At 47.8% G+C, this 21,283-nt stretch overlaps 1 pseudogene across 1 annotated transcript in view; it reads left to right on the top strand.

Moving 5' to 3' along the window:
- Positions 1 to 20,420, top strand: part of LOC144179816 (uncharacterized) — a 105,708-nt pseudogene extending 85,288 nt beyond the window's left edge. The window contains exons 6-9 of the transcript XR_013324332.1: positions 181 to 185; positions 8,213 to 8,410; positions 10,383 to 10,444; positions 19,464 to 20,420. The product of XR_013324332.1 is annotated as an uncharacterized LOC144179816 (transcript). The remainder of the gene's footprint in view (positions 1 to 180; positions 186 to 8,212; positions 8,411 to 10,382; positions 10,445 to 19,463) is intronic.
- Positions 20,421 to 21,283: the final 863 nt, after the last annotated feature.

Here is a 21,283-nt window from a genome sequence, read left to right as displayed (position 1 = left end):
GCGGCAGAGGTCTGGTTTCCAAGTGACCGCTCAGTTGTTTGCGGTGTTCATTTTAAGGATGACGACTATCGTTCCGGGCTAAAACAGAAACGACTAAAGGCAGACGCGGTTCCCTCAGTGTTCCCAGGGTACCCTGCGTATCTACAGACGACAGACAAACCACCGCGGCGTGTTTTAAAGCGTTCGTCGGATGAGAACCAAGATGCTGCGCGCAGAAAAAGAAAAAGGTTGGTGCTAATGCCTTTTTTTGGAACGCCCTTGTTCTAAATGCTGTCTTTGGGTGGAGTCTTTGTGTAGTAAGCATACAGAGATTTTGCAATATTGCTCCGGTTGACTGCATTTTCAGAATACATTCCCCTCCTGACGTCTATGCGGGTGCTTTTGGCGAAATGCAGCCACAAGAGAATGAATCGTCGCAGGTGTTACGACAGATTCAAGACAGCAACGCCCAGGTCTTCGCAGTTCCACCCATGCCTGCCAACATCCAAGAGAAAGCAAGACTCGCGCCCAGTGTTTCATCCCAGACAGGGCTCACATCAAAAAAGCTTGCGTCCCTACAGAAGCAGCTGAAGACACTCAAGAGGAAGTGTGTCAGGCTTCAAAGTGCAAAGAGTGTGCTGGAGGAAAAGGTGGAGGCATTGACACGACGAGTAGAGAAAGCCGAACAAACTGTGAAGACTACGAACATCGAGCTTCTTTTGGTAAGTTATCCAGATGGTGCCCATAATGCACGCTATAGCAAGGGTATAGAATAAGTTTTGATGATATTTCCAAATATTTTAGGACCAGGCAGAGGAAGGAAGGCCAAAGGCGTTGTTTCTTCAAGAGCAGCTTCGGTGCCTAAACTTGAAAAAACATCATTGGTCCGAGGAGACAGTACGACTATGCATACTGTGGCACTCAAAATCGCCTTGCGCTTATGAGCTCGTTCGGGCTTCTGAAGCTCTCAGCCTGCCTAGTCGGTCCACATTGAAACGGTATGTTGGGCCATGTACAGGAGAAGTGGTGTCATCTCTGATGAAGCAAAGACTGCACCAAGAGGCTAAACTTCATTCAGAGCTGGTAAGAATTTCTAAGCTCCCTGAAGTGATTGCTAGCTTGAGCTACCTCTACAAACTTTTTCACATGTGCAGGCACGGCATGGCTCCCTTGTCATGGACGAGATGTCCATTAAGCAGGGCTTAGAATACCAAAGGGAGGCAGATTCAGTCCATGGACTAGTGCAACTGGGCGGACTGGAGATCCAGTATGAGCAGCAAGACGAAGTTGCTACACACTTGCTGTGCTTTGTTCTCGTGGGGCTTTCAACCCACTACAGGTATATAGACATTGTGATGTTTTAGATTTAATAATAATTAAATTTTTACCGATAGTGTAGTGAAAGCACCAAATTCTTTTTTTTTTCAGGCTCCCAGTTGGTTATTACTTTACGAAGGCTTTGAATGGACAACAGCTGCATCAGCTGGCGCTGCAAGTCATGCGCTCAGTTGAAGGCGCAGGATTTAAGGTTTTGAGACTTGTAGGAGACAATCATGCATCGAACTGCAAGGTGTTCTCAACTTTAAGTGGAGGAAAAATCGCCCCTGTAGTGAGGTATGTAATAAAACATGAACATGCGTGATGTCAATTAAGTACTGCACTAAACTCTCGTTAATGTTTTTACCATCGCAGTCACCCACTGGACAAGGAACGGAAGCTGTTTCTTGCATTTGACGCCTGCCACATTTTGAAGAATATTAGATCGCAGTTTCTAGCAAAGAACAGGTGTCTGTGCAACAATGGGGAGTACATAAGTCCGAAGTATGTGAGGGGCATCTATGACCTCCAGCAAAAGCAAGGTAAAGTGACACCTTCCTGTATCTCATTACTGGCATTAACCCTTGCAAAAAAAAGTTAGAAAAATTGATGCGCCTTTTAAACTTTCTGTGATGAAGTGCATATCATGATATAGAAAAAATTGTTTGCAGGTGCCTTCACTCTGGTGAGAGGACTGTCCCGAAAACATGTCTTCCCTACCAATTTCGAGAAAATGAATGTGAAAAGGGCCTTGGACATTGTCTCTCCTCAGGTATGCAGAACCTAAATATTTCACAGTATATCATTTTGAAAGTAAGCCATTAATTAATATTACAATGCATATTCTGTTTTAGGTGACCTCGGTGCTGAGGTACCTCCAGAAGTACGGAAAGCAGTTTAGCATCTTCGGCTTTGAGGACTCTCTCCCTACCATCGAATTCATGGAGCTTGTGTACAAGTGGTTTACCCTTCACAACATCCGCAGCAGCACCTTTCACATCTTAAGCAGGGACCCCATGAGGATGCCATTCTATGATTCTAATGACGAGAGGTGAATGGTGCACTTTTACTTATTTTACTTTTTTTTTTCAACAATTGAGATACCATATCTTTATTTCATTGCAGGTTGACCTGGCTGGAGAACGATCTTCTGGATTACTTCCTGGTTTGGAAGAACACTGCCCCTGCAAAGGCTGCATTTCTCTCGGAGGAAACTTACGAGGCTTTGTGCATTACCACTGCTTCTACGGTCGCCTGCACAAGGCACCTGCTGGCCATGGGTTTCCACTTCGTCCTGACAGCACGATACGTCAGCGATGATGTGGAGGCTTTGTTCTCCATGTTGCGCCAACTGAATGGCCAAAATGACCAGACAAATGCCCGTGCCGCCCTGTCTTCACTTCAGAAGATCCTGGTGACTGGGCTTCTACATTCATCCAAAAGTGGAAACACAAGCCATACAGTTGGAACCCTAGGGGAGCTAAAGAAGGTTGTGTCAACAGCCTCCCCCACCGCATCAAGTCCTGTTGACCTCATTAACATTTTGGAACCCTACACTGATGCTCTGGAGAGGCTCCCAGGTAACCATCTGCTTGCGGGTTTGATCTCTAGAACTTGAAAAAAAATTCAATGTTTCTTTTAATATTTTCTCGAAGGGGGGAGGGGAGTGTAACGTAATGTTTTCTTTGTTTTGTCTGTTTCAGGAACACCCCAACCAGGACTACAAGCCAGCACACTAGGCCTTGTCGCCGGTTTCCTGGTCCGGGCCGTGCAGGACAACATCCCTTGCCCGGGCTGCCTTGACACTGTGAAGGCACCAGCGTCATCCTCTCCCACAACGGCACTGATTGCCAACATAGACCGTGGTGGCCTGTCCTACCCACGACTGTCCTTTGTTGGATTTGTCGTAAACCTGGAGAAAGCCGCAAGTGCTTCAGTCACTGCACTCCTCAAGAGTAGGTGGCCAGTGAAGAAGTTTGTGGAGGCTGTGCTTCCTGCCGTATGCAAGAACCCCCTTCTACAATGTGAGCATGACGCTTCCGAAGACCACAGAAGGGCCCTTGCTACCAGGATAATTACAAAATTTATGAGGCCCTTCTTGGCCAATCACACAAGAAATGTGTCCGAAAAGAAGCAGAAGGCGAAGAACCTCAACAACAAACCGGAATCCAGGAAGGTGCTCAAGGTGTGAGTGTGTATGTGACAAAGTTGATGTCCCGTGGACGAACTGGAAAAGTGCTGCACTCTCCGAGGAAGGTGCCTTATGAAGAAATGCATGTTTCTTTTGATGTGAATTATCTCTGTGGTCCTGCTATTTGGCCGTCATCTACGCTAAACAACTGACTGAAAGGGCAAGAAATAAAAGTTCTTAAAAAAGTATGACCTCGCAGCATCTATTTTTATAAAAAGTATAACGGCCGCGGCGGCCGTTTCTGACGGAGGCTAAAAGCAAAAACGCCGGTGTGTTCGAGATTTCGGTGCACGTTAAAGATCCCCAGGTGGTCAAAATTAATCCGGAGCCCTCCACTACGGCGCACCTAACCGGAGTGGTATCGGCGCGTTAACCCCACAATTAATTTATTAAAGGTATAAAAATGCAACGAAGGTGTGTAAGATATCCACAAATACGTAAAAAAAAGAGGGGGATCATAAAAAAAAACCCTATGTTCCGATGTTCAGACAAAATCACGCTAGAAACTGACTTCGCGTCACGAAATTTAAGCTAAAATTCGTCAATCCCCCAGTAGCATAACGCCTAGTTTTGATCGGTCTGTAGCTATGTTTTTCGCCCAGGCTGAACAACAATGCGCATTCATTTCCATGTTGCCTGTTTTAGGGGTGTGTCTGAGAAAAACCCTCTCAGTTCAGGAACTTTTTATCAAGGGAATAAAGCGAAAGTAAGTAGTCCATCAACAGTTTGAGGCCGCACGGAGAGCTCGGCCCTTGCTCTGCTCCCGAACGCAACAGCTGAGACATGGCGCCATCTGGTGGAGTGGTGCTACACTACGGCGGCCGCAACCGGGGACAGCGCTCTCCGTAGGCGCGCTCCTGATGAAGTGGTCGTAAGTATAGAGTAGGTCGTGCTCTGAACTCACGCTGCCAAATGACTGCCCTGGCGAGAGAAAAAAAAAAAATCAAACGTCACATCCGGTTAATGTGTGTGTGACGTCATTTTAACGGACCAATCAGGGTGCGGTGCCTGCTGGCCCGATATGCTTGTGTCGAGACACCGGCTGTAGGGCCTATCTTAACTGCACGCATGTTCGTTTGCTCGCCACGAGTCTGATACGCTTTTTGTTCACGGAAAGACCGAACGGTGTCGCTTCGGCCGTGTCTAGCATTTACGACTGGGCAATTCCGTCGGCGTGTAGCATTTGCGATACGGTCTCAGTGAGTGGCAGTAAGCGGCCACTGATGCGTTGAACGGGTAGTTTTTCGTCACTCTTTATCAGCGTTGCACATCGAAAGTAGTTGCTATCTGCGACTGCACCGCAAATCAATAGTCTCAAACTGGTTTAAGGAAGCGTGTCGCTTCGCGACTGCTTTTATCGAATGAATCGAACGAACATGCGTGCAGTTAAGATAGGCCCTACAGCCGGTGTCTCGCAGCAGGCGAGCTTTCGCAGGGTGGCGCTGCAATGCATTTTGGCCGCCGCTCGCGTGAAATCCAGACTTTTGCTCCCGACAGTACTTCTCCTGCATAGTAGGACAGGCATAAGACAGGCGTCGCTGCAAAAGAAAAGACTTCTCTGGGGAGAGCGAAGAAGGGAAGAGCCATGTACAGAGGCACAGCGACGAGAGGGCGAACGAAGGAGGAAGAGAGCAAAGAGAAAGCTGGGCGGCTGGCGGCGCTTGGACATTATCGGCCCGAGCAAATGATTTTTTTCTGGGCCGCAGTCGGCGCTCCTCTTTATATCTTGCTCCGTGGTGATAACTGAAGAGACACCCTCCTCAACAGCCGCTGCTACAACGGAAGCAAAAGCTGGGTCAGCGAGGGAAGGCTGTTGGAGCTTGGCAACGGCTTGTTCCACCGCTCCAACAATGGTACTCACTGCGGTTGCATCAGCGAGTGATGGAGAGTGTTTGGCCGTAACTCCAGCGTAACCATGTGTCCTTTCTTTGACAATGGTAACAGCATCCCCGCGCGAGCAGCGACGCTTACCCATGACCTCGACAACTTGGACTTCTTGAGGTCTAGCAGGGCAATTAGAATAGTCAACTGGGTGAGCCGCTCCACACAAACAACACTTGGCATCTTGGGCAGTGCATAACTCGACTACTTCCGCTTTTTTTTCTTTGTCGGCCTCAGAGCCGATTGGCCGACGCCTTGGATTCGATTTCGCGTAAACAAATGAACAAAACAAACCAATATAGGCCAGTGACTGAGTGGCACCACAACAATACTCCACATATGTAAAACGCATTTTAAAAAATATGCATGTTGTTTACAGCGAAGAATCTGTCTGCGTCAAAAAGTGTCCTTTTTGTTTTGCTGTCTTTAGCCAGGCCTTGCAAAGTCGCATCAAGATGGCATCAATAGTGGCGGCTCCCAACGGGAGGGTTGTTTTGAAAGTTTGACACGTGAATTTCGAATTTTTCTTGCGTGCGCCAAAGTGTTTCAAGAACACTGAAGGACTCTCCGGTGTGACGATCGCTGGCCGGATGCCCAAAAAAACGAGAAGCCGCGTTGTCGCCCAGTTTGTGGTGTCTACGGGGTGTCAATCCCGGCCGCCTGCCGCAGTGGTTGCTGTGAACGGCGAGACAAACAAAAGAATGATACGCGTACCAATTTCGTTGTTTTCGCTCCCGGCAGTGTCTGTGCTACCTTTTTGCTGCCTCTTCCACCAGTGCTTGAGCTTGTGGTGTATTTGTTACGCACTGCTGTGTTATTTACCGTTGTTGGTCAGTCATCCTTGATGCTGCTGTGGTTCTCTTGCTAAAGTCTGGTGTGCTCAGCGATCTATGTGCACATGTTTAAATGAAGCCCTTGGGTAGTGTACGAAAAATGCCGTGTGTAAATGAAAATGTTTTTTTTTTCGTTGCGATTCTTAATCTTTTACCGTTGCAGCCATTTCCCCAATTTTTGACATTGCATGGAGCTGTGCATAGGCCGGCTGCTAATTTGTCTAACCTCTTATAGCGTAAATGGACACCTAACTACGTTGTAAACATTGTCTGTCTAGAATATATAAGCTGGATTTTAAGTGATTATGGTTGATTTACACACATGTTTGACGAGAAAAGCAGAGTTGAAAGTGCGTTTTTTCTCATGCCATTCTCCCAATAGTTTGTTTACGTCGGCTATGATGACATATTGGCAACCCGTCAGGGCTTTAAGATTGCTAGCATGTTTAACATTCAGAGCGAACAAACAAAAAATTACGGAGACACCTTATGACATAGTTTAATGAGAATACAGTAATGTGCCATTACTGAAAATGCCCTCTCATTATCACTTCCTCTCACACCTTTGTCTTTTCCCGTTTTCACACTGCTTTCACACCATCTGTTGAGGCGGTTTTATTTGATTGCACGTTTCAGTAGGTGCCTCATTGTGGCACTGTTGTTGGACACCAAGCAAAGCGGGCATTTTGGAGATATTCGTGTTATTTGCTTGTTTGCTATTTGCACAATGAGCATGCCCAAACTACAAATGTAGGCCTCGGTACATGTATCCAACGTTCGCTTCCAAGATGTATGCCACAGTGCATTCAGTGTGTATGCCTTTATTTAGCTGGAGCCATTTCCTACAATGAAGCCAAATCCTACAATCAATCAATCAATCGACACTTAATAACAAGGCCACAAATAGGACCTAGACACACTTGCTTCATTGTCCCCTTAGGTTCATTGGGCGGACAGCAGCTTTGTGTTGGCTTATTCCTGGCATGACTGTTGTGAATGGAACTTTATCTGGTTCATTTGTTAGGGGTGAATCATGGACACAATTTTTCCGGGAAGGCTCCAAGACAGTCTAACAGAAATTGGCCACGTATCTGCTCTGTTCACTACGAATAACGTCAAAAGACAGTTGTGTGCCTCCCGTGCCATGTAACTCCTCTGCTCTCCACTCCAACCCCTCGCACTATCTCGTCCCTGTCTCGCTCTTGCAATTAGCTGAACAGAGGTTTGTCCAGTGTGACCTTATTTTCCCTTCTTTCCACTGCTCACAGCAACCTGTTGGGACAGTGCACATCCCTTTTTCTTTGTTTTCTTTCTTTCTCTGCGTACAACTGCTTGAGCACATTCGTGCTTTCGTTTACCTCACACATGCTGGGGTCTTTCTGCTCCATTTTGCCACCCTTTTTTCATTGATCATAAAACAACCCGGGGTGAATTCTTAACTATAAGAACACGGGACCTACCGGTTAAGTACTGACATTTTGTCTCCAATGTTTTCCTTGCAATGAATAATGAGGACGTCAGATTTAGTTGTGTGAAACGGTTCTGCAGATAATTCATTTTGATGAATGGTCTCAACTTTTGGCCACAAGGCCAGGTAGAGGGACAGACACACAGGTCAAAATTGTCATGCTCAAGTAGCTTAAGGTAGACTGTCATCTATAAAATCTTAGTGCTGATACAGTCAGTGTGTTCATCTGTGGAACGGCTCTGTTTTAACTGCAAAGGTGTTCTAGAAACGGCCGGAACTGTCGTTTTATCAGAACTATGTGGAAACAAAATTCTGTGAGAATTAGCAGCTAAGACTATTCTAACATTATGCTACAGAGCTCCGCTGGTGATCCCTCTTCACACGGAGTGAAAGGGCACTAAAATTTTCCCCCGCTTTCTCGGTTGCAGGCTCTTCCCCCTCACCAAATGGCCACAAGGTGCAGCACGACCCCCAGGCGGTTCGCAGACTGCTGCGCTGCCAGCAGTGCAGCTTCACAGCACTGTGCCCAAGCCACCTGAAGAGGCACCAGCGCATACATACAGGTGAGCGCCCCTACCGATGCCACCTGTGCCCCAACGCCTTTGCCCAGAAGAGCCACCTGGTCAGCCACGTGCACACGCATACGGGGGAGAGGCCCTTCCACTGACGCTTCTGCGCGATGGCCTTCACGCACCACATCCAGAGGAAAACCCACGAGCAGAAGGAGCACCGCCACCACCAGTAGTGCCCAGGGAGCAGGGACCAGGTGGGTGGGTGCGCACACTCCCTCCAATGAGATCGGAGGGGAGCGAGTTCCTTTGTGCGGTCGTTAGCCAGAGGGATTGTGCAGGACACCAGGGGGGGGGTCATGGAGAACGAGCCCATTTTATTTTATGGGACCTGACTACGGCCGAATGTTCTGTCCTAACATGGTGGCCAGCACGGTGACAAATGCTCCACTCTAGTGTGGGAAGCATGGAGGAAAAAAAAGCTTAGGAGAGGCCCCCAGCTATCCCCGCGCATTGGCAAAAGTGTGGAGGAAGTCACGTGTTTTCGGCGGCCATTTGAAGTCGCGTTAGCAACGGCGTCCTAGCAACAGCCCGCCCGCCGTTCGCCAGTCATGGAGGAAAGGCAGCGCCTGCCTTGTCGTCCGATTGCGAAGATTGCTGCTTCGCTTTGCTGCGCTGTGGTCTTGCGGAACTCGAAAAGGATGCTGCGAGTTGCGACAGCTGCGCCGATGTGAATATGTCATTTAATTTCTACTTGCAAGTGCACCTTGTACCGCGTCAAGCTTTTGCTCCGGTCGCGATCACGACGCGCTATTTGAAGTGCAGATATCGTGAACGCGCCGTCCCGTCGTACGCGCAGACACCCGTCAGGTAGATTTTCGGGAAGTGATACACGGTGTGCAGTACGTAGGCGACTTGCAACCGAACGATTCGCAACTCAATTTTTTGGTTATCGCCGCTGCAATATATAGTTTGCTAGGCCGGCAATGCGCGGCAGTGCCTTCGCAACTGTTACAAGGTAGATTCCCAGTTGATATAATTCCATCGTCCTATTACCTTAGTAGGTGTCCGTCTGTTGACTGGAAGAGTGCTGGATCTGGAATCTGGATCTTTTTGTGGTCTCGCTCTGGATTTCGCTTTTCAACGCTTCATACTGCGAGGTTAGTGTATGAACGTTTTCAACTGATATCACCTTGAATTTATTGACACTGAGACAAGTTGAAACTTGGCGAAAAAAAGTTTATTGACGCCACCCACCCTCTCATTTTTTTTTACTCAATAAAACGTTTTGCCTCCTCCTCCTCCTCCTCCTTCGCAAAAAATTCTATCGAAGGCACGCGAACAACGGTAAAAACATTCCACAATTTTTTAGCGTGAAATCTGCATGAAGTACTGCTTACCTATATATATAGAACGGCCGTTTAATTGACTAGTCATCTCTGGGATTGCCAGTGAAACTGCAACGCAAACTTGGGCACTTTCCAGTCCAGTAGCCGCACGGCGTTCGCCCACTGTTTGCGGCGTTCTCCATCGCTTGGGAACCTATAAACAGCGGCGATTGCAAACAAAGGATGAATGCACACCAATGTACAGCAATACTTGTCAGCGGAATGATGCACTAACCGGTGGAAAGTGACGCCCAATTCCTTGGGTACCGATCGCGACTTGCAGCCTGGCACCGAGCATTGCGGCATTGTTAGAGCGAGCCGCTTCGCAAACCTGCTGCGGCCACACTGAAGACGTGTAACAGTGTAACCGCGCGTTTAGGTTCACGTTCACGCGCTGCAAAACGGCCTTCTACCTGCCTATCAGCTGATTTCCGCGGGCTCGGCGCTGGCAGATGCAGACGACAAGAGAGGCGATACACGACGGAGGAGGCGGAGAAGGTGCACCGAGAGAGAGAGGCAAAAAGAGTCCGCCAATGGCATGGAGGGCCAATGGTCCGCCATTCGACTTACAGAAATGGCGTTTCCGGCTGCGCTGGGTGTGACGTCAGGGCCTCTCCTAAGCTTTTCTTTCCTCCATGGTGGGAAGTCTGATTGTGGGTACGACTGAGTAAATGAATAAACTTTATTGCAGTAAAGATGGAGGAACAGGGAGGGGGATAGAAGTGAGGGAATCACAGGTGGAGCCCTTAGTCCAGTGCTCCAGTGGCTTTTGCTCCCGTCTTGGCCTGGCTGGTTATGTCCTCTGGGATCTGTCAGTGACGGCTGGTCGGGACGGCGTCCCATGATTCTTATGAAGTCGGTAGGACCCACCATTGCCGGTAGGTTGTTTTTATGTGTGGGCCACCCCACCACTTCTCAGAGTTGTGGGCAAGCCCACGTGGCGTAGAAGAGGGTAGCAGTCTCTCCGGTTCGCTTGCAGTCTTTGGCATAGTGAGGGTGCCATTGGCAGAAAGCCTTTGCTAGCAAGATTTATGAATGAAACTGTTTGTACAGTGGAACCCCGCTGATGCATCCGCAAGTCTTCTGACGACCCGCTTTTTACGACTGATCGCCGCGGTCCCTGCAAACTCCCCACAGGAAAAATGCATTAAAAACCCCGATTATACAACGCTCGGGTGCACACGATCCCCTTAAGATGATGGATGTTGGCAGGCAGGGTTCTCCCAATTTTTTTTCGAGAGGTGGACATCATCAAAGCAGGTGGGGGGGGGGGGGGGGCAAAAATTTCAAAACACAGCGGTACTGTCAAACCTAGAAACATCTATTTTAATTTGGTGACTCGTTTACACTTTCAGCCTCCTGTTCTTCAGCTTGGCCCAGTTTTCCACTACCTTGTCATAGGGATATTCTTCAACTTCAGGTCTTTCACATGCAATACGAATGAGTGCATCGAGCGGCTCCTCCTTGAGGCGGTTCCTCAAGTGTGTTTTAATTAGCTTCAAAGCAGAGAAGTCTCTTTTGCAGTCTGCAGTGTGGAGGCAGGACCAGGTATGCACCAGCAATGTGTGCCAAGAGAGGAAACAACTCCTTCATACCTGTAGCCACATGCAGCAAAAACTGTGAATCTGCCAATTCTTGCAGCTTCTTGCATTCAAGCACAAAGTTTGCAAAACTTCGCCACTGTTCCATCATGTCAGAAGTGTAGGACTTGCCCAGTGCGCAGCAGAGCTTTTCCAGTGCATCTGCAATCTCCACACCATTGCCAGACACAGCCTCTTCATAGCTGCCTCTGGCAAACAACACAGAAAAGGCTGCCAGTATGGCATCGTCCTGAAATCTGTCCTTGATGTTTTCAGTCAACTTGTCCAGGAATGCACTTTTTGTAGCCCTTAGCCACTCTTCATATTCCTGTGTGGGTGTAAATGGTATACCATTGGCTTCACAAAAGGCCTGTACTTGTGTCTGGATGTTCTTTTGTGCCTCCAGCATCTTGATTGTGGACTTAATCAGCCCTTGTAAAAGACCCACATGCAGCGACTTTGACTGAAGCGCTTTGGACAGCCTGTCAACGGATGGAAGCACTTCAGACATCGTCAATAGAGTGCCAATGAACTTCTTGTCGGACACAAATTTATGCAAGCCTGCAGCCTTTATGTCGCTCCGCTCCCTTGCTTCTCTTGACAGACTGACCAGTATGGAGGAAAGATTGTCCGAACGGCTGCACACAATCCTCCTTACACTAAGCCAGCGTGTGGCAGCTGATCCAATGATCTTTCCTCCTCCTCCTTGTGTATCTAGTACTTTTGCACAGCACTCAGTCCAGCAGTGCGGACTGGACTAGATGCATAAAAACTGTACAGGTGCTGCAGCAGGTCCTTCAACTTGCCAATGTACGGAAGTGCTTTTGCAGCATGGTTTGCAGCCAGGTTAAGCTTGCGAGCCCCACAATGTACTCCTACAGCTTGAGTACATTGTGGAGCCGTTGCTGCCCTCTGCCTGTCAGTTAGCAGCTTCACAGCTCCCCCTTTCCTTCCTGTCATTATGGGGGCATCATCAGTTCCAATGCCACGAAGGCACTCAAAGGCCAAGCCTTTCTTTACTATAAAATCTTCCACTGCTCCTGCAACATTGGCTGCATTAAGAGAAATCACTTTTTCTTCATTCAACTGTTGGTCTGGGCTGCCCAGCACATCAATCATTGCCAGGAACTTCACCTGCAAGTTTCCATCGAAAATGTAATGGCAGTGGATAACTAACTGCTCTACTGTAGTGCAGTCGGTTGTCTCGTCGAACATTAGAGAATAATGTTCGCTTTGCTTAAGCTCCTGCAAAATATTGTCCTCAATGACACTCGACAGGCGGGTCCCATCTCTTTGATACCTCGCTGGATGCAATAGGTCGCGTTCTTTCCCGCTGCAATTTGGTCTTTTACATTCAGCCCCTGAAACGTCAGTAAGTCCAGAAGTGGCTCGTAGTTCGTCATGTGCGCTATCCTATGTTTGCATAGGTAGTACAGGCTGGCGAATGCTTTTTGAATTGCACCACGTGAAACTGGAGATTGCAGAGCCTCCAAAGGCGACGCAGCCTCGTTGCTAAGTGCCTCCAGCACTACTGCGTCGCGGTGCGAGTAGCAATTTTCATGTTTGCGAACGCTTTCCAGCGGAATCCTTTTACAGGGTTCTTCGTTCCACACGGACTTGTCAAATGGTCTTTTGTCGTACTTTTTACACAGCTTGCAAAGCATCCCACCTTTGATGTCATCGTAAAGCAGCCATGGATGATCGCGAAGCCATGATTTGTTTAAACGTGATGCGTGCTTGTTGCCATCACCAGCTTCCGCATGGCTGGAAGAAACATTGTGCCGCATCCCGAAGTGGTAGGGTCGTTTCAACGATGTGGAGGCAACGTCGGCTGCATTCACGCCGGGTGTCGCGGCATGCTGCAGTGCTGCTTCGTTGGTTGACACTTCAGCAACATTTAGAGATGTGTTTGTGACATCCGCTGCACTCGAACTGGCTGCCACAGCAAGCTGTCGCACCTGGTCAGCAGACCTAGACGCTTCTTCTACAAATTTTTGTCGAAAAAAAGGATAGCAGAGACGGCTGCAACGGCTTTTTTTGGCGGCCATTTTCTCCCAGAACAAAAACAAGCCGGGTTTAAATACGGTCAAAAACAAACCAAAGGCTTGCCACTGTATGGTGGCGCCATCTATGTTCAGGTAACGTAAAGAAACGTGGGGACGCCACCGTAGGGGACCTGGAGGACAGCACCGTCGTACAGGGTGGAGACACACTTTGAACGGTCCCGTGCTGCCGCAATTGGGTCAACGTGCTCAACGCGTCGTTATTTTCGTTTCCCACGAGACCTAGCAACTCGAAACAGATGATTCAATCTTCGCCAGTAAACCGCGTTGGGGTGATAATTTTAGCGCGGTTTTGACACAATGACTTGCTTCGGCAGCGAGTGGGCGACCCAAAAAGGGCGGCGCCAGCGTATGCGCGTCTCCACCCTGTACTATGGCGGCTAGAGGGGGGAAGTGTGACGGGCGACATATCCACGCCGTTGAAAAGAGAGGCGCGATGTGCGATGAAATTTTCCGGCGCCGCCAGGGGCACTGAAACACCGCTGGTGTGCTCGCCGGCGCGCCCACCCACTTGCCCGCGTAGTAAACCCCGCTGTGTACGTCGATCGCCGTCACGTCGAAGCTCGGAAGCGTAGCTCATGTGCCACTGCGCCAGAGGTGTGCAGTGCGTGATATTGTGCAATTCATGTGCGATGTAATAGGTAACGTTGTGTGCACTGATGGCATCGAAAGCGCGAATTATGTTTTTTTTGCCTGGGTGAAGCGGTTGCCGAACGTGCAGGATGTGTAACGAGAAGGTTATGTGGTAAAATTTCTTGCTTCTTCAGGCCTGACAGTGTGCTTCTGGCCTGGCAGTCATCAGAGCAGCAACTGAATGCCTTGCGGATAGTGTGTGCACGCTACAGTTTGAGAGGGGAGGCCTTTTGTACCCTGGCGATGCGTTGGCCACAATTGTACTGGTGTTAGATGATGCATTTACGTTGTTCTTCTCAACAGAGAAACTTCACGCATTCAGTGTGCACGACTTTATGCAGTTTTTGAGCAGTGTAACACTCCGCCAAGTAGGGGGCGAGCTTCATCGCAAAGAACTTACTGCGAAAATTGTGGTAGGCTGCATGTATACAATGTCTTTGAACAAGAACAAGGCTCTTCAAAGGGAACGCCAGAAGCATTTAAAGTTAAGGAGGGTCAAGTAGAGTCCGCTGCTATACCGCTGCTTCTCCTTGTCTGACCTGTAAATGTGATAGGTGTTCTATGAAATAAAAAGCTCATGTGCGCTCCAGTGAACATTTTGCGTATGTAGATTGCTGTGCTATATGTATTTCCTCTGACCTTGTGATTCCGCACTGTAAAAGCTACTGTATTGGAAAATATTTGCTGCATGTTAGGTTCGCCAAAGCACTAACATGAACAAATTCTTTTACAATACTAAAGCTTCTGTTAAAGGTATACCGTGCTGGCGAACTCTGAAGCGAACAGAACGGCAAAGAGTTGCCGCGATTTATTGCGTGTGTGCACAACGTAGTTTTTTGCTTGTTCGTATGTTTTTAATTTTTTATTTGCGTGGCCACCGACTATACGCCGGGCGGGTGAAGGACTAAGTTGAAAATCTGCGTTCCGAGTCGTTCGTGTTCGCTTCCCCCATTTGCTTGCGTTAACTTAGCATCATGCCTTTTCATGAATGCGAACGTATCCAGCGTCTGAAAATTCCGCTAAGCGTCCGGGTGTAAAATACACTCTTCATCAAAGATCGAAAACAGCGCTACGACGGGACAAAGAAAGGCGAGACGAGACCGCACGCTGTTTTCGATATTTAAGTATGCACCAACAAGCCCGCATTAAGACTCTTTCTCCTTTTTTTTTTAGATTGTCACATTAAGCTTCTCTTGCCGTTCGCTAGCTAGCGAATCACGCATAGGTTTTTTTTCTCTCCTCACTAAAATAAGTATAGTTAATCGTATTTATGCAGCTCTGAGCTGCAAACAGCTCGTGATGTTTGCACTGCGCATCACATGTCCTTCAGCACAAATTAAAAAAAAAATTGACTCTCAACCACTGTCTTTTTATCGCTCAAACGTTTTCCTCCGTTTCAACGCAAAGTGTGCGCGACGCGCGTGCTAGCAGCTCGGCGACGCTCTCTTCAGCAGTCGCGACGGCAGCACACCAGTGTCAAGTAGCGCCATCTACAACTCCGCTATGAATTTCATCGCTCCCCTGTGCGCCCCGCCGACTGCCGGCTGTCACACTTCCCCCCTCTGGCCACGAGTGTCCCATGCTTTGCGCTTGCTTCACGATGATATGGTCTTGCGAGTGTTTAAGTGCTGCATACGCAATTCTCTGGACTGCACCCAGGACGACCTGCTGTGTGGGCGACAGCGAGCCAGAAGCAGTCGTCCGACGATACTTCAGGCAGCTTTAAATGAGTAATCTGAGCCGAAACAAGTTATAGTCTATAAAACAATGGTTGGTACCTAATTTTTTTTGCATTTTTCGGCTACAAGGTAAGGGAGTCGACCTATATTCCGCATTGTACGGTAGGTTGGGGATCAAAACACTGAATCAGGGAGGGCTCTGTGAGTATGATATATCTTATGAAAGAGACACGGACATGAATTTTTGTGTCGTAGTGAAAGGTTATGCAGGTTAGGCATGTTCGAGCTAGCAGCAGAAAAAAGCTGCTGGGCGCCCCGGAACAGTGTGCTGTCTTCTTAGGTGTTTTGATTCTTTTGACAGTCAATTTCCAGGAAACTAAATAAAACAACAATTTCGTATCAAACTGCTTGTTGGAGGTGTGAACTGTCGAGCCGTTGTGAAGGCACCCCTGGCCTGCACGGTGGCTTGTAGAATAAGCTTTGTGACTTCGCAAAACTGAAGTGGCTTGGTATGTCGTGCTCCATATTTGCAGGCATCAGTCGTGCCAGTGAACCCCTGACCCGCTTGATCCGCTGGGACTAAAAGATCGTGCTGAAAATGCTTCTGACACGGCCATGATCTGCGAGTCCATTATGTGTGACCGAGCAGTCAAATCGTCACCTCCCTGTGGTCTCCTCCAGTCCTACGAAGCACCTCAGCCTAGCTGTACCATCTGCTGAGAAAGAACATGCCAGCTGTTCAACCCAGACAGAAGGCCGTGTTTGGAACTTTCTTGTTCGGTTATGAGTGACGATTCCAGCAACATTTGGTGACACCGATAAATGCTGCACGTGTCATTCCTGCCAACTTCACCAGTGCTTGAGCTTGTTGCTCGTTTGTTACAAAGTGCTCTCTTCCCATTGTTGGTCGTCCTTGTTCAGTGCCCTTCAGTTGCTGTCTGACGCTGCTGTGGTTGTCGTCTTGCAGATGTCTGACGTGCCCGGCTGTTGCTCAGTGGACTTGCTTAATGATGAACTTAGGTGGCGTATGAAGAATGCCGTGTCAATGATGAGTTTTTACTTGATTTGATAGTTTAGCGTCAGGTTTGCAGGAATTTAACCTGCACTTCTCACTGCATAGCTATTTATAATCTTGCTGCTAGTCTAGCTAGTGTCTAATAGCCTAAAGGGCCACTTTTGTCAGTTGTGAAGATTGTCTAGTTTGAATTGGTAAGCTAGGTTTTAAGCTTTGATGGATTTATGCGCATTTCTTAATAGACAAAGCGCAGTCAAAAGTGCCGCTTTCCTCATATCATCCTTCCTGCTATATATTGATGTCAGCTACGATGTCACAAGATGAAGCCCTCAGGGCTTAATTGAATAGACTGCCACCATGTTTAACATTCAGTGAACAAACGCGAAAGTGCAAGGACACCTTATGATGCATTGAATGCAAATGCATTAATGTGCCATTTATTTAATGTGCCATTGATGAGCATGTCCTTCCTTATGCCTCCCCCTTGTGCCTTTCTCCTTTCCCACGTTTGCACTCAAGCACAATCAGGGGAGGGTACCGTATGAATGCAGGTTTTAGTGGACGCTGCATGATGGCGCCGTTGTTGAACACCCAAAGCAGACATTTAGCAGCAAAGCACAGTGTTACTCGCTTCATTGCTAGATCTCTAATTAGTAAGCCAAAACTATGAAAGTAGGCCTTGGTACATGTCTCTAACATGTGTTTCCAAGTTGAAGGCCACAGCACATTCAGTTGGTGCCATCTTGAGTTGGCTGGAGCCATTGAGCCACCCTGGTGTTGGGGATGCTGCACGTCTCACATTTCAGATTTCTGGGTTTGATTCCCACCCAATCCATATTTCCTCACTTTTATTTTCGATTCAATTGCTTTACTTTGTTTACGGGAGCTTTCTGGGAAACATGTCGGCCATTTGAGCATTCTTTCACCTTAATTATTTTGCATTCTCTGAGATGCCGGCCCTTCTGTTGTGCATGTGTGAACCATCCATCAGCCATGTTGTGTGCTCTCTTCAGCCCAGCGACACCAGCTTTGTGACCAACCGAGTTTGCTACCGCTGTTGCATTAAACAATCCACACTAACAAACAAGGCAAAAGCTATAGCTCTGAAGGCTACCATAGCATGGAGAGAGATTCCACACCACTGTGGCGTCATTGGGTTATTTTATAGAGTCACCGTGCTTATTCCGTGAAAATTTGTTCGGTCACCTGCTAAAAATAAATCGAGACTATTAAACCTGCTAATAATCAATTAATCAGGTGGAGGACAGTTAATAATGCAGCCACAAATAGGACATGAACTAATTTGCTTCAATGTCTCTTTAAGTTCATTCGGCTGGCAACAGCTTTGTGTGTGCCCATTCCTTGCGTGACTGCAATCGATGGAAACTAATCTGGTTCGTTTGTGAAAAACGACTCGAGGATGATTTATTCTGCTTATTCTGGTGGCTTCCATAACAGTGGCCAAAATGTTGGCAGTGTATCTGAATGGTTCACTGCAAATGTTATCAAATGACTATCGTCGTCTGCCACTACACCCTTCACACCCGTCACGCAATTCCCTCCCCTCTCACTCCTCGTGCGATTAGTTGAATGGAGGTTTGTTCAGTGCAGTTCAATTTTCCCGTGTTCAAACTGCTCGTGCCCATCGGTTGGGACAGTGCAAATTCCGTTCTTTATCTTGTGTCTCTTGCTCTGCCTAGGACAGTGTGAGCTCTGTTTTTTTTGTGCTTTCTTTTACCTTGCCTGCACTGGAGTCTTTCTGCATCATTTTTAATGGGCTGTTTTCCCCCCTGATATCGTAAAAACTAACCCAAGGTGTATTCTTGACTAAAAGAACACAGGAGCTACTAATTACATATTTGCATTTTCCGTCAATTGTGCCTGAGGGAGCCTTTGCAATGAATAATGGTGACATGTACGAGTTAGTCCAGCAGATTTAGTTGTTTGGAATGGTTCTGCCGACATGTTGTTTTGCGAATGGTTCAACTCTTGGCCAGAAGTCAAGAGACAGGCAGGCAGACCAAAATTTTTGCATTTAAGTAGCCCAAGAAAGACTTCCTTGTTTGGTTCATTCGAAAGGTTGCCATTCTAAATTAACACTGACAGCACGTTTAACGCAAACTTCACTCAAGTAAGCTGTGTAATGATGAAAACAAAAGGCATGCAACATCCTAGCTATTTTTCGCTCTGTACTTATGCTGTATTATGGGCAGTGGGCTGGAACTGGCTGAAGCTGACAAAATGCAACACAAAAATTACAGGGATTATAAGCTTGCAGAACGAGCTTCCTACTCTTAAGCTTAGTGCACATTTTTTCTATAGTGGTAAAACAATGTGCATTACAAACACATGTCAGCATAAAAGCACCAGTTTTTATGGCGTGCAGTATGCCTGCAGATGCTGCACACCCATCAGGCATGTGGGGCTTGTCTTACACAATGCTGGCCAACTGGCATAACTCGGTTTGTCAAGCATACGCAATTTTTCACGGTTGTTAACTAAGAACAGTAGCAAAAGCTTGGTACAAAGCTGGTAAGAAACAAAGTTCGCACACCAGTCCTTCAGAGGTAGTCACGTCATCTGTGAAGGCAGAGGGAAAAGGAGGCAAGGAATGATGATTCCTCATTTGCAACAGCTCTAGTCAATATTAATAGTTTTTGTTTTAGACACCTTTCCTTCGAATGTCATCACTGGTGCTACAAAGTGCACAACATAGTGGGAGACCCGAAGTTTTAGCTTAAAATTTTAAATTTTTCAGTAATAAAACATCGTTTGCCGCTGGGGATAATATAAACCACCAGATCTTTCGAATAACATGAACTTGCATTTTGGCTTCATGGCCCCTTTAAAACCTTGCTGCTGGTGCATAGTCACTGTGTTTGTCGGTGGCAGGGCTATCAGTTTGTTCCCCCTACTCCCTGTTGCAGGCTGTTCCCCTAATGGCCAGAGGAGGCAGCACAACGCCCCACCGGATCGTCAACTGTTCCACTGCCAGCAGTGCAGCTACATGACACCCTACTGGAGTGACCTCAAGAAACACGTACGCACGCACACGGGCGAGCGTCCCCACCAGTGCAACCACTGCGGCAAAGCCTTTGGGCGGAAGAGCAACCTGGTCAACCACCTGCGCATCCACACGGGCGAGCGCCCCCACCAGTGTAACCACTGTGGCAAAGCCTTCACGGAGAAGGGCAACCTGGTCCACCACCTGCGCATCCACACCGGTGAGCGCCCCCACCAGTGCAGCCATTGTGGGAAGGCCTTCACGGAGAAGGGCAACCTGATCCAGCACCTGCGCATCCACACGGGCGAGAGGCCCTACGAGTGCCACCTGTGCCCCACGACTTTTGCCTTCAATGGCAGCCTGGTCCACCATGTGCGCAGCCACACAACCGGGTATTCCCTCCGCTGACTCCTATGCTCCACAGCCTTGGCACGCTGTCAGGGGATGCTTGGTGTGGCAAGAGGGGAAGGGCTCAGCTGTGTGAGTGTGCGCGCAAACACAACATTCCTACAGAGGTTTGTGCAGCATGAAAGAGGTGGGGTCAGAGAGTGGGACCCATTTACCCTACAAGACCATGCTGCAAGTAAAAATTTCGCTGACGCAATGTGGCCTTCCCAGCTGGGTGACGATTGCTCCATGCTTGTGCGGGAAGTGCAACTGTGGGTGGGAACTGTGCATTTGTCTCAGGAACCCACAGTGTATGGCTCATTTGAACACGTGCTGCAGCTTTGCGGACTGATGCAGGCAAAAAGGGGCACTTTTATTGGAAAGAACAATTAGGCGTCACCACCAATATGCGTGCAAATGCACTAGCTGTGTGTGTCTCATGTAATTTGCCACTGCGATTGTTCTTCTGTCAGTAAAAAACAGTTCACATTCAGTGCTTGTCACGTGTGTTCCTTGTACAAGTAACTGATATGTGCACCTATGAACAATCAGAGAGTAAGGAAACACAAGACAAACTTACGTCGGTTACCCATTCAACTTTGTTTCCACCATTTGGAAAATGCATGGAATAAGGTAGCAGAAACCATAATGAAAAAGAGACAGAAGGGAAGTGTCATTATTTCTTGTTTGAAACGTGCTGATACCTGAAAATGGCATTATCTAAGGGGATGGTCATGTTACCCTATTTATTGATATAGTGTGATTCATTTCTTTGATATATCTGCTAAATGGCAAAAATTATCTGCAGTGCGCAGTTGATGTTAGTGTACGTACGGCTGTGTGTTTCTTCACTCCCTGAATGTATTTATTTGAAAATTATGACTCTTTGCACAATGAAATAGCCAACAACCTCTGTGCCCCCCCATCTTAGTTTTCAGAAATGAAATACCGGGGATCCCTTCTGAAATGGGGATGGGAAGGAGCAACTGTTTACAGCAACGATGCGGATGTTTCTAGGGGGCAGCTAGCGGAATTTCCTGCCAGAAAAATTTAAGTGGTTCTTTGTAGCTTTCTCCCAGAAGCAGTGCTATCATTGCTGCAAACTCTTGTCCTCCCCTATGTAAAAGATTCCAAAATCTTTTATTTCCACTTGTAGGCTACATCTGGATCAGAAACACGACTTCGGTGCACTCGAGAACTACAGCTGGCTTTCTTTTCCAAAGGACATCTGAGCTGCTACGTTGCATGGGTTTGATATGTATAGCTCCCAAAGGGGGCGCTCTTGATAGAATAAATTTGTGGGTCGATACAGCTCCACCTAGAGCACTGCACAGGCCCAGGGAGGCCCGGACCGCG

This window comes from Haemaphysalis longicornis, unplaced genomic scaffold, assembly GCF_048455015.1.
Source record: "Haemaphysalis longicornis isolate Haplotype H1 unplaced genomic scaffold, Haemaphysalis longicornis Haplotype H1 scaffold_4, whole genome shotgun sequence".
In the NCBI taxonomy this organism is placed as follows: Eukaryota; Metazoa; Arthropoda; class Arachnida; order Ixodida; family Ixodidae; genus Haemaphysalis; species Haemaphysalis longicornis.
This window is presented reverse-complemented; position numbering and strand designations above follow the sequence as displayed.